Genomic DNA, 13,699 nt, shown 5'->3' with positions numbered 1-13,699 from the left:
CTTTTGTAATTTTCCGAATGACCACAGACACCTGAGGCGTTTTAAAGTCTTTATGTAAGAATGTAAATTTTAAAGTGACAAAAGTATAAGGCAAATGCTGATAAAAACATCAATAAGCAGAATCACAAAAATTATGTAACTATGGATAAGGGAAAACACCATTGAGGACAACTGGGATTCTAATTGGTAAGGGTAACAGGGAACATGCTATTCAGTTCAGGCTTAAACTAGGGACTGTAACTTTAAAACATATTAGTCAGTAAATTTCTATAGCCTATAAGTGATTCAAACCCTAATCTTAGTCTATCTAACTTAGATCCTAATATATTCACCACACTTTATTTACGCAAAACAGTTCTCAATATGCCCTACAGGGAAGGGGAAAAATGGAACATGCTAACAAACAATTTGCAAATGCATCAGTGGAGAGAACTGAGAGAAATATCATGGGCATAGAGGCTTTATTAAAGAGCAGGAAGGAAAGGATAGTAGACGGACACCCACAGGTATATTTACCTAGGACAGGAATGAGGACTAACCCTGGCCACGGGTCAGCTTCGGGAAAAGATGAGGACAAGGACCCTCAAGGATTTAGGGTGCCAGTAGGTGAGCAGGTACAGCTCACGGAAATCAGGACAGGATACCCCTCAGGATTTGGGTCAGGACTGGGCTCACCAAAGGGCACGACCAACACCTGCAGCTTCGGATGCAACGCCTGCGCTACCCCCTCACTGCACGAAATCCACCAGTAACCCGATTGGGTTCTCGAATCCCCCAGCAAAGTGCTTCGCCAGCACGTAAGACTATTTCCACCCCTTGGAGTTTGTGGAAAATTTGGACAGAGCGCTCCGCAGCTCTCTGTATCAATCACCTATAGAGTCGTGGGGTCAGTGACAGGTCAGCTATTCGGACAAGTCGGACAATTTTCCCTAACTAACTAGGCTAGATATACCCTTTTTGGGTCCCCAGACCACCCACAAATGTTGCAAGTGACAGGGTCCCAACTTACGATTGGTCAGGAGAGGCGGTTAGGTCATAGTCACCACCTAAAATTCTGGGTTCCCATACTTAATATTTATTTTTCAGTACCCACCCCTTACATTCCAGTTCCCAGGGTGTGAGAAAGGTGTAAAACAATAGAGTACGCATAAGAATATACATTTGTAACAATTTTAGGTACAGCCGAATTCTCTTCCCAGTGCATGGAAGATGTTCTCAGGCGCATTTCAGCTTCAGGAGCCAGCTGGCTTGGGCTTGCTTCTGCGCGGTTCGGCTTTTCCCTCATCACGTGACAGGGTTGTAGGAGGTTTCAAAGATGGCGCCGCTCCCCACTCCCAGGCCCCAAATACGTGGTACATGAAAAGTAAGCGAAAACAAATTAATAACACAGAAAAATAGAATACACTGTACTCCATGATAATTTACACTGCACCACTTACTTCATAATAACTATAGCGATTAATGATTAAGCAGAAATAGATAGAAATGCAAAGCAGCATAGGCAAGCAGGACGCGTGGTTAAAAATAAGCGGCCATGTCAGCTACAATGCGCATGAGCGAACTCTCCCTCCAAATCTGCAAGTGCGTCACATCACATGGGTATGACCGACGCATGCGCAGACTGAATTTCTGCGAAGCGGCCATTCTGAAGTATGCAAGCGGAGTTAGTATTAGTAAACACATATGCAAGCATCTCTAGAACACCCGCGTGTACTGTAAAAGTGTAATATTAATGACAAACAGGATTGTTTAGTACTATTACAAGTTAACGAGGTTCATGAGAAAGAGTAAGTCGCTTTACGTGCGAATTCTCACTCCATCAACAGCAATTGAATAATTGTTGGAGATTTCACCAGCTCCCCCTACAGAAGATTAAACACGTTTTGGCTATCGGCGTCTTGGGGCCATTCCACACTAGGAAGTATTAGACCCTTGTCTAAAGGCAAAGAAGCATCTATTGCACAACTTGACCAGATTCAGTCAGTCAGTCAATAAAAGTTTATTCAGTAAATGCCATAAGGCGCTCATAAAAATAATAAAGACCCATTCCAAAATACAAAAATGCAAAAAGAAAATCTTCACAGCAGTGTTAAATCAATCATTAAAGAAAGTGGGCTTAATTAATGTTACAAAAAATCTTCACAACAATAATAAAACGTACAACAGAAAGAAAGTAAGATAATTTCATATTACAGTACCATCTCTTTTTAAAAATGTAGGCGCCAATTCAAAATCTGGAAAACCACGAAACTCTTAGTGGCGTACTGCTTTCTAATCTTTGGCACCCAGCAAATGTAGCTAATTCCTGATTAAAAAATGGGTTGCGAATCTAAGTGCTGTAAAAATTGCAGGCCGGTTTATGGGATGTAAAACCTTTTGCACACAAGATAGGACTAAAACATCTGGATCTCTGAGTGTTTAATAAGTTACAGAAAAGCATACAATGAGCAGTAAATTGTTGTGAAATGTAATCACAGGAGCAACAGGGCAATGAGGGGAACCAGGTGCTACTTTGTGGGTAAGTAACTAAGAAGTGTACTGTGCTTAATCTGAAACGAGAATCTATCATTCAGAATTTTCTACTCACGTAAGGTATGGTTCCACGGTCGAAATCACAGCATACCGGAGAACAGTGTTCCATCATTAAAGCAATAGCAAATCTAGCATAATTTTGAACCTTATCAAATAGAACCTTCCCCTCCTCGTTTGAGTTCATATCTGTACGATTGTTTGATTAAAAGAGGTTTGGCTTGCCAGGATCTAAGACAAACTTGCTTAACAAAAGCTAGCCATGAAAACAAGGCCATATTATCATGTCTAAGAAAATCATCCAAAACCATATAATGAAATTTGACCTCTGGGGAGGGCCATAGCTTCAGCCAAAGGAGTACAGGGGCAAGCTTCACTGTGTCTTCCAGGTAGAGAAGGCCTAACTTTGAGTGAGTACTGCAACTTGCAGTGCACTTAGGGATTGCTAACAACCTGAGTAGAAATGTATTCTCTAAAGATTGCAGATATCCCAGGTTTGCATAGCCACAAAGTCCTGCCTCATGTGTTCCAACTAAGAGGCATTTACTTTTATAGAGTGTAATCATTTCTTTCATTGGCTTTTAACCTAATTTCTTCTCAAATGTGAAAATTGCCTCACATGCCCTAGTGAATTTTTGTGCTCTTTGAATAAGTAGCTTTTCCCATTTTAACATCAAAAGGAATAACTAGGTCGTTAAAATTTGGAAGCTTGTTTATGGGGATCCCCACAATTAAATACCTTCGCCTGCATGAGTTTTAAGGGCAGAAGATTTCTGTTTTTTCACCAATAGATTTAAATTGCCCATAAAACCATTAAAAGAATCAAGTAAAATATGAAGGCCGTTTGGGGTGCGTGCAACTAAAATCGCATCATTGACATAGAGGAGGACAGGGACTGGGCAACTCCCTACCTTAGGTTAGTCCTTCCCTTTTTAGAATAGCTCTGCATCAAGGGCATTGACATACAATATGAATAAATAGGGGGCTAAAATGCACCCCTGCTTAGTCTGACAATTTGACCTGATAGACGGGGGTGCATTCTCAATTTTGACCGTACCATACTTGGGTCCTTATATGCCAATGCAGGCATTTAAGGAGGTCTCAAAGAGAGGTTTTGATTCCCACCGCCTCCATCAAGTACTGGAGCTTTCCCCTGTCCACCAAGTCAAAAGCACTGGAGAGGTTCATAAATGCCATGTATAAGGCACTTCTTCTGACTTTTGGCATATTTCCCATTAGCAAAAATAGATTTGGGGATTGTTCAGCCATGCCCAAGCCTGAGAGGAAGCCATATTACACATAAGAGAAAAAAGTATTTGTTTCAGTCCAGTCTTCCAGATTTTGAATAATTACCCTCCCTAATATGTTTACTTTTCCAGGAGAGAGATAGGGTGATAGCAGGCCCAGCAGTTCCTGTCCCCTTTGTTAAAAATTTAAACTATAGTTGCCTCCCTCCAAGAATTTAATGGGCCATCCCTTATAGCAGCAATATATTTGTTAATAATGGAGCCCAAAACATAGAATTCTGCTTGAAAACATCAATTGGGACCCCAAGGGTAGCACTATTCTCATTAAGATTTGGGGGGTTAGAAGGGACTTGCTGGTCAGATAACTTACTATCTGGATCAAACATATTTGAGAAGTGGTATATCCACTCTTTAGCCGGAATATGGCATACTAACCTAGAGTGGTTTTGGTTAGAGAAAAAGGGATGGTTAATAATTTCCCAAAAAGCTCTATTGTTCCCTAAGTTGTGAGGCCTCTTCCAGGTCTTCGCAAGCCCTCCTTTTCTTTTTTCTAGAGTTGTTTTATATTTATGTCAGGCTATTCTGGTGGCTTCAATGTTGAGTGGTGACCTTTTGGTAACCCGTTTTACACCTTTTAAGGGCGGCAGTACAGTCGGGGTTAAACCATTTATAGACAGGTAGATCCCTCTATGGCTTCTTTACAGTCAGCATACATGATACTGTGTTACATAACTCAGCAAAGCTATTTACAAACTTCCTTGGTGCCACTTCTTCCGGCAAACAACACATTACAAGGTTAAAAAAAATTAAGTTCTTGATTGGGGGTATAAGTGTACTGCTTGAAAATGGACATAAAGTAGTTAGACTTAAATTCTGTTTGTCTTCAGAAAAGTTATGTGCAAAAGTAGTGAAACTTCTACTACCAGAATGCATCTGGGCCATATTAAATGCACAGATGTGAAAGAAATGACTGCTCAGTGCTTAACATGCTTAAGAGTTGGCCTTGTTCTCCCTGTTTATGATGGAGGGAATTCCACCACAACCCAGTCTAGTTGTTGATTACAAATAAGGTACAAATTACACACCTTTTAGTTACTAATTTAAAAGGGGTAAGTGCAAGTTGCACAATTCGCATCTGATTTTGAATTGCAGACCACAGAATGGGGAGTTGTGTGCAAATTGCACGTTTTCATCGGATGGAGGTGCAAACATTTGGAAGGCAAATACAAGCATTGAGTCCAATTTGCACTATACTTGTAAGTACCCACCACCACCACCACCCGCAGTAGAGTCCTAACCAGGGCAGTAGTCTTTTGTTCTTTACTCTATAGTTTTGAGGAAAAACAAGGTGTTAGTTAATGGCTTTTTTCCTCGTCGTACATTTGGAGAGTAGCGCAGTTATAAGACAGTGAACCTTTTAGATAAGCTACAAATGCCTCAGCAGGACAAAATGTATTTAACATGATTCTAGCACAGATGTTTTGTTGGAGCCAGCAGGGCTAGCAAGCTATTTGAGAAGGTTGTGGACTCAGTCATTGTGGCACACAGCAGAAGGCCGCTCATTGAAGCTGAAGTGTTCCTAATACTCATTGTTCACCAGCCTATGATTATGGCATTCATCAGCCGGTCATTGTCCTTGACGAGACTTGACTGCATAGAACTACAAAGAACATATTTTCTCTGTTGGGTGTCTATGTTCTTATTCATCAGCTCAGCGTGTGTGATTTGATGTTTCAGGGTTCAGGCCATAGGACTTTGCCAGTTTGTGATGTACTCTCTATGTCGGTAGACACTCCTATTACCTGGGAGTTGAGGTGGGGGTGGTAGTTCTGTGTAATGTATTCTGATGGGTGCTGGTTACAGCCTGGCATGGTTACGTTGGTAGAGTGAGCACAGTGATAGCCCCTATGTTGAACCTGTGCTGTGTTTGACATATGGGGAGTGTTCTGTCTAATGTGTTCTGTTGGAATTTATGACATAGAGGTTCTGACCCTTTTAAATGATAATAATAATAATACAGACTTTTGTATAGCGCGAACAGCTACCTCTGCTAGGAGGTGTCCCGGATGTCCAATTGATAACTTACTTTGTGAGATGATAGTTAACTCTTTCTGGATTAGTCCATGTTAACAATTGCTGGATGGATATAGACGAAAACAATGGTGGTGTTCTTAGAAAAAAGTTCTAATTAGTATGATTGTTTACAATTATAGCTGCAAGCAGACAGGTATTTCAGATATTCCTATAGCCCTGATCGTGGCTTTAGCATTCCTAAATGCAACAGAAATGAGTTAGCCTTTGATTTGTGCACGTACATTGCACAAAAGCAGAACAGTTGTGAAAGGTCCTAATTTGCAGCGTACAATAGAAATGAGGGTATAAAGTAATAGTGGGCAATATCACATACATGCGATGTACATGGCAACCTGTTTGAGGTGACTTTTCTTAACTGTCAACTGTTTAAATTAGACTTCAGCGCCTTGTTAGATTACACTTTCATTATGTTTTTAGATTTTATATCAAAGGTAAGCACCTAGCAATGAATTTCAGCTTTTGAATATTGTTGCAAGGGTTTTAAGAAAATCATGCAACAAAGAAAGATTTTCTTTTCTCAACCTGTTTGAGGTGTGCCTAATGTGGGGTATATGAAACACGCATTTGAGTAATATAATCCAAAGTGGAGGGCAACAGGTAGTTTTTGTCTGAGGTAGCATCAGAGGGTCCCGAGAAGTAGTTGAGGGACCTACTCGACACCAGTCAATAGCTGACGGGAGTGCCCTCCGGACTGATAATAGTAACATTTGGAATACAATTTACAAAACTGCTTGTTAGATGGTGCGTTTTTCATGAGATTACAAGAAGCATACAATGTTGCATTTATTTTTGGTGATGTCTCTGCCATTTTTGACCCATGCAAACACATTTCTGTGAATGCCCAGTTTTGAGTGCCCCAAAATAGAACAAAAATAAAGAATGCAAACAAAGGTTTATCACAATATAAATAATTGATTGGAGATATCATACTAATTGTAGGAACTGTGAGTTCTAAGGTGATTTCAAACTTGTGAAAAATCCTGATCCGCTGCTGGGATTTAATGAATCAAATTTGAGAGAAAAACTCTCTTGTGTATGATTTCATCATAGACGTTATTGGATATCCTCCAGAAGCTAAAATGACAACAAATTTTCTATAAATTCACAAATAACTTTCTTCAGCAGTTCCGTTGTAAGGTGAGCGGGGGCTCTATGAATGGGTATGCGTTGCACAGTGTGTGAGGGCAGCAATACAGGAAAAAAACACATCACACACTGGTTGCTTTCTTGGCACAATGACCCATGATCTTCTGGTCCAGACCACCTTTATTTTCTCTCTACTTCCGGTGGGGCGCATACCACGAATACGGCACACAGGGCTACAGTGTGGGACCCTCTCCGTGAAACATTAACATGGGGTGGTCCACACAACATAACATCAGCCATGTGAACCGTTCCCCACGCACTTCTTCTTTCCAGACTCTGGGAATTTGGTCTGCGGGGAACGGTGTGGAATTGGCTTAAATCCTTCTTAGCCGACCTCCGGCAGACAATCTGGGCGCCTCCCTACTCCGCCGAAATGTCACTGCTAGAAGTGGGGGTTCCCCAAGGTTCCATTCTGAGCCCCCTCCTCTTTAACATCTTTATGGCCCCCCTGGCGGTGACGGCAGAGTCTTTTGGCGCCCGAATTGTCACTTACGCTGACGACACCCAGCTCCTCTTTGTAAGCAACAAGGATGAACTGTTTGACGATGCCCAGGTCAGGGGCTGTTTGAGCGCTGTTTTTGAGTGGTTTGGACGTCATGGGCTGAAGTGCAACTCCGACAAGTCGGAGTTGCTCTTCCTTGGTTGTACCTCTGAGCCTGATTGGAAACCCTGGTGGCCGCAAGATATGTTTCCTCCCACTAGTTCGTCTTTGAAAGCCAAAAACTTGGGAGTTTTGATTGACAATGAGCTATCTTTCGGACCGCATATCTCATCTCTTACTGGGAAATGTTTCGGCATCCTTCGGATGCTTCGTAAATTCCCCCCTCTAGTCTCCATCCAGCACAGAAAAATCATTGTCCAGGCACTGATTGGCTCTAGGCTTTATTATGCTAATGTTTTGTTCCTGGGACTTCCCAAATATTTGGTCAGGCGTCTGCAAATCGCCCAGAATTCTGCAGCCCGAGCCATCTTTGGTCTTCCAAGAAAAGCCAGAGCCACTGATCTCCTCTCAACACTACACTGGCTTCCTATTGCTAAAAGGATTCTGTTTAAAACTTTGACCACGACTTTCAAGGCCCTACATGGCATAGGCCCCAAATATATTTCTAAACGATTGTCCTGGTATAACCCCCCCAGATCTCTCAGATCTTCGTCCCTATCTAAAATGAGTGTTCCCATTATCAAGCGTGCTAGAGCAGGAGGACGGTCTTTTCGCTACTTAGCTCCTCATGCTTGGAACGACCTCCCAATCTCTTTGAGACAGACCTCTAGCCTTCTATCCTTCCGAAAGGCCCTTAAGACATGGCTTTTCCCTTAATTTGATGCTGCTTCCTGTGTCCTCACGTCCTCTCAGTGTTATGTTCTCCCTTCTTCGGTTGGGTTTCCTTCGATAAAGCGCCGGGATACTCCGTGGAGTGGCCGTGCGCTATAGAAGTATAAAAATAACATAACATAACATAACATAACAAATCTTTCTTGATGAGTAAAATGTACTTCTGACAGGAGTAGCACTCTTTTAGTTGATTTTCCAGTGTTCAACTGCATGTCAGCACAGAGTGCCTATGAAAACTAGAGCACTAACATTCTGAATTCATGACAATAGTGTGGCACACCTGAATGCCATCTTGATGGAATTACAGCTGTAGAAATGAAAGCCTTTCCTACAGAGGAAACTACAGTAAACAAACAGAATGAAATTAGTGCTCTAGAAAGATACATTAAGGACAGATGCTTTTTAAATTCCCAAATATCTTTTTCATCTGTGTCAGAACAAAGGTCTGGCAGGCTGAGTGAAACTTGTACATCCAACCCCAGTAGCAATTGGTCAGTTGACTCCTGAGTGGCAGTATTAATGAACAAGTCTAGTGCTGACATTCTGTATTCAAGGCAAAAGTGAAGAATGCTTGAACATCATATTGTTGAACTATGAGCTGTTGCATTGAACTCCTTTTCTGAGGCACAAACTGAAGGAAATGAGCATTGAGGTTTAACCCCTTCCATGCTGATGACGAACCCCAGCCATCATGCACTACGGTGCTCGTGTGCTGATGACGGCTGGGGTTCGTCACGGCCCGCCCCTGTTCGTGTTGTTTACAGCACACCAGGGGAATCGCGGCCGCATGGAAAGGGTTAAATGCAGATATAAAACCATTTGGTTAAACATGTGAGGGGAGGTATGGGTTTTTAGTTATTTGAGTCATAATATAAAAAATAGTTAAAGAGAGAAATCCCTACTTACTCCCAGCACTCTCTTTCCACATCTGTTTACTCTGGCTACCCATCTTCCCAGTCAGTTAATGCTTCTCTTATTTTAAAATAGTAATATTTTGGTAGGCGTTGAAGATTTTGTATAATATTTCATTTGAATGTATGTGAGTACATTTTAAGTGTGGCAGGGGGCTATTTACAGACAGTTACCATATGTAAAAGTAATACATTTGAGTTCCAATGCGTGGAGTTCTACCACAGGAGATATTGTTCAGACAATTCATTTTTTCTCTTTACTTTTTCCTACTTTCTCTTGTTAGTAGTTTTATCTCCTTGCATGAATGTGCACTGGTTTCATCATTTATTTGTTCTGTGAGTTAAGTGCAAGGAAATTGTAAAACACATTTAACATATAAACTAATTGTCTATAAAAAATGTATCTTTACTTAATGAATTAAAACATATTTTAAAATAAATAATATTGTACACTTGATAGAATAATGCGCTGCTCTTTTAAAACACAGTGACGCCGTTAAGACTTCCCAAATATCAGACCCTGAACAATTTAAAAATCGAACACAAACAATTGAAAAGTAATGTTTTCAGATTGTGTTTATTTCAGGAGCTTGTAATACTAGAGGTAAAAAAAAAATCATGAACATATTAAGCCTTCTGTATAGGTAACTGAAAGGTTTTAAATCTGTCTTTTCTAGTGGCATGGTTCCTAGCACAGGCATATTCTGTGAGCTATATGATCATTCCAGGCTTTGTTGTATCTGTGATCTTCACAGGAAAGAGGTTTCAGAATAAGACATATACTTAGCTTGTTACTGTAATGGGCTTGTGTCAGGTGCTTGGTATGAGTCTCATGAGCAGATGTTGACCTGCTAGATGCAAATCAAAATGCAGCAATTTTGGTAATGCACAACTGTCTAACTTAAAACATTCTGTACTTGCAGTTGCGTCAGAGGATCCAGTCAGTAGCTCATCCCTGCTGATTGTAGTTTCTGCCTTCCATTTCCGCTGTCCCCATACATTCTGTTCCCCTTAAAATACAAGTCGCAATTACCAGTTTTGTATTATGGTGCACTATAAGAACAATTATGGCCCTCGTCAAGTAGATCATTGTTTTGTCCAAAGGTGGTGGGAGCAGTAAAGGCAATGATGAACCATGTAAGATCAGCAGGTTTGTAGAGAGTGACAGATGTCCCCTCTACACCCACCCTGAGGGAGGAGACCAGAGAGCTCTTTCGTTGGGTGTGGATGGGAATGCTACATAACTGCCGTTGGCCTAAAGAAATTATTTTTACCGTATGGTAATCACCAGGCAGACAGGAAAATTGACTTTATAATATGAAATTATGCTCTGCACACTATCCAAAAGTATTGAGTCGGTTCAGAAAATAGTAAATGGCATCATAACCAATGCACATAAATGCAAGTTTTTATTGTCCTTTATTCATTCCACACAAATTGTTTGTAGGTGCACAAGCATTTCGTTCTTATAAAGTTTCCTTAGGGCAACAATCAAGAAACAAATATAATGCAAATAATAATTAAAATAGTTTAAAACATTAAAGAGCCTAAATAATATTTTCACTTAAAAAATAGAAATGTCTATAGATACAGCTAATTTTATGCTCATTTTTAAACATATAAATCCTCCAAAGTGTATAACAAGTTCATAAATCCTTAATTATACACAAAAATACATCAAATATAATTACAATACAAATAGACTCATTGCTGTGTTTCAAAAAGAAAAAAATTCAAAGCATCATAAGTTGTTTCATTGAGCCACTCATTCTTGTTTTAAACTTGCTATAAGGGAGGGAACTTATTGTGATCTAAATCAATAACAGTCTTCTACATCCTTCAGTTTATATCCACTTAATCAATACTTTCTCAATTATCCATATTGAAATCAACATCAGATTTCGAGGAGCGCAAAGGAAAATATATTCATAACTTACCCAAAATGTTGTATGTATAGGTTATACTAATGTTCAATTAGTCTATATTTCAGGGGTTAGCCAGATCGTAATGTCAGATTCGCACAAACCTTACTAGAAAATATATGTACATGTGAATACTATAAGTTTATTAAAAATAGAATTATTCATATCATCAATTTACATTTGGGTAGATGCATCAACGTTGTCATTTGCGATTCCTTATTTGCGAAAAATAAGGAATCGCAAATAAGGAATAGCAAACGGCAATGCATCATTTATTTCGCAATTTTATTGAGATTCGGTAAAAATCGCAATTTTTACCGAATCGCAATAAAATTGCGAGTTTCAAATAGCGAATTCGCAATTCCCATTCATTCCTATGGGCTGAAATGCCCATAGGAATGAATGGGAATTGCGAATTCGCAATTTGAAAATCGGAATTCAACAAAGCATTTCAAGGGTGGAGAGGGGGGTCCAAAGGACCCCCCCCTGCACCCATGAAATGCACTTGTACATGTAAGTTACATACACACATGTCCTAAGGACATGTGTGTCTGTAACTGAACAGTTTAAAAAATGCATTTTTGTGCTTTTTTAAACAATTGTGCAAATTACCACGAGGTTCAAACTCGTGGTAATTTGCACTTGCAATTTTAAAATTCGCTATTTTTTTTACAATGATGCATTCCATTTAAGGAATCGCACAATTGCGATTCCTTAAATGCAATCGCATTTAAGAAATTCGCAAAATTAGCGAATTTTAAAAAAAAGTAATGATGCATATCAAAAAGCATTTTTGGAGTCGCAAACGGCCGATTTTAAGGAATCGCACCGTTTGCGACTCCAAAAATGCTTGATGCATCTGGGCAATAATGTCTTACCAGCAAAATAGTTAAATACTTCACCAAAATGAAGAATTTCCTGATACTACAGCCCTAAAGGGTATTGTTATTTCGCAACTCCTGTTAAAAAGGACCAGAGTGAATTGTAAATATAGGCATCCACTAATATAATACGTACATTCATATAGTATTTGTAGCATTATTGTTATAATCCACTCACGTTTGTGTTGGAAATTGGATTACTGGTTTAAGGGGGTGAACACCTACTCAAGCAGGAACTACAATGTGTGTCAGGGTGAAGTCCCAAGCAAACTCCAAATTAACCTGTTCTTAACCCTCTGGTAGCTTGGCACAAGCTCTCAGGTTTAACTAGAGGCAATGTGTAAAGTACTTATGCAGCACTTCAAACAGTAATAAAGTGAAAACACAACATAAGAAAAACGCCACACTAATTTAGAAAAATAGAGTAAAATGTAACAAATTCTTTGAGACCAAAATGCCAAAAATCCAATCAACATAACTGGAGATATGCAATTTTAAAAATGTTACTAAAAATAGTACCTCAAAGTACAAAGCTCCAACTGCGGTTATCTGTTCGAACTGGAATAAAGTCACAAGTTCAGGCTGGCCACAATGGAGCATGGGCCAGTTACTGGAACCAAGTTAGACCCACTGAACCAGAGTACCTTAGATCCTAATCGCAGAGTATTGCAAGATCCCACTTCGAGGATACATCGCACAGTGGCAATTCTGAGAAGCTGTGAAGCTGCGATGTGAGAGCCTATGTTGTCATCCGGGATGCTGTTGCGAAGTCCAGTGTAGAAGATGTATTGCGCACTGACTGGTTCCGAAGAAGTTGTGGGGCTTACAGTGTGAAATCCTATTTCATCAAGGAGAATGCCATAGATGAATGGCTTGCGATGAAAAGGCCAGTTGAGCATGTGTCACACAGCAGCTGTTCTGAGGAGCCCAGAGGCTGCAATGTAAAGTTTGGTGGTGAGGAGATATGTTGGGCTGTGCAAGTTCTGCTCACAGGACCACAGCTGGACAGGCAGAGAACCTTCAGGTCCACTTCCACGTCCAGGACTCGTATGGAATTACTTGGGGGACAAGGCTCGCCGCTGACTGACACCAGGTACTGGGTTAAGGATGGTTGAAGCCTGTTTTGTCCCTAAGGCTTCTGAACAGGGGGCCAGCCAACTGACCTTTGGAGTCATTCTGGTGGTCCTGAGTTCAAGAGGCAGGTCCAGCCCTTTACCCAGGCAGCAGGCAGCAAGCCAGCAGGGCAACAAAGGAGCAGTCCTTCTTGCAGAGGAGCATACCAGTACTTAACAGTCTTCCACAGGTCAGTAAGTGTAATTCAGAGTTGGGTATTAGGGTCAAACATTCATACCTGGAGTCCACTTTGAAGCAGGAGACAGATCTGGAGGTTTGCACCCCAGAGGTGTCTTGAATTTCTTGCCTCCCTGCCCTGGCCTCAGCTTGTCTGGGGACACAAAAGATCAGTATCAAACCCTTTGTAAGTGTGTCCAGGAAGAACCTTTGTGATGTGCAGGAGTAGGTGACAGCTGCACCCCCTCGTTGAGTCAGAGTGACCCACAATATCGACACATATTCCCCTTTGTCTTACTGTCTAGGAGCAATTCACAAAGACCAACTGCCAGCTACACCAAGCAGT

This window comes from Lissotriton vulgaris, chromosome 3_1 (genome assembly GCF_964263255.1).
Source record: "Lissotriton vulgaris chromosome 3_1, aLisVul1.2, whole genome shotgun sequence".
Taxonomy (NCBI): domain Eukaryota; kingdom Metazoa; phylum Chordata; class Amphibia; order Caudata; family Salamandridae; genus Lissotriton; species Lissotriton vulgaris.
The sequence above is the reverse complement of the archived record's forward strand: the minus strand, read 5'-3'. Positions refer to the sequence as shown.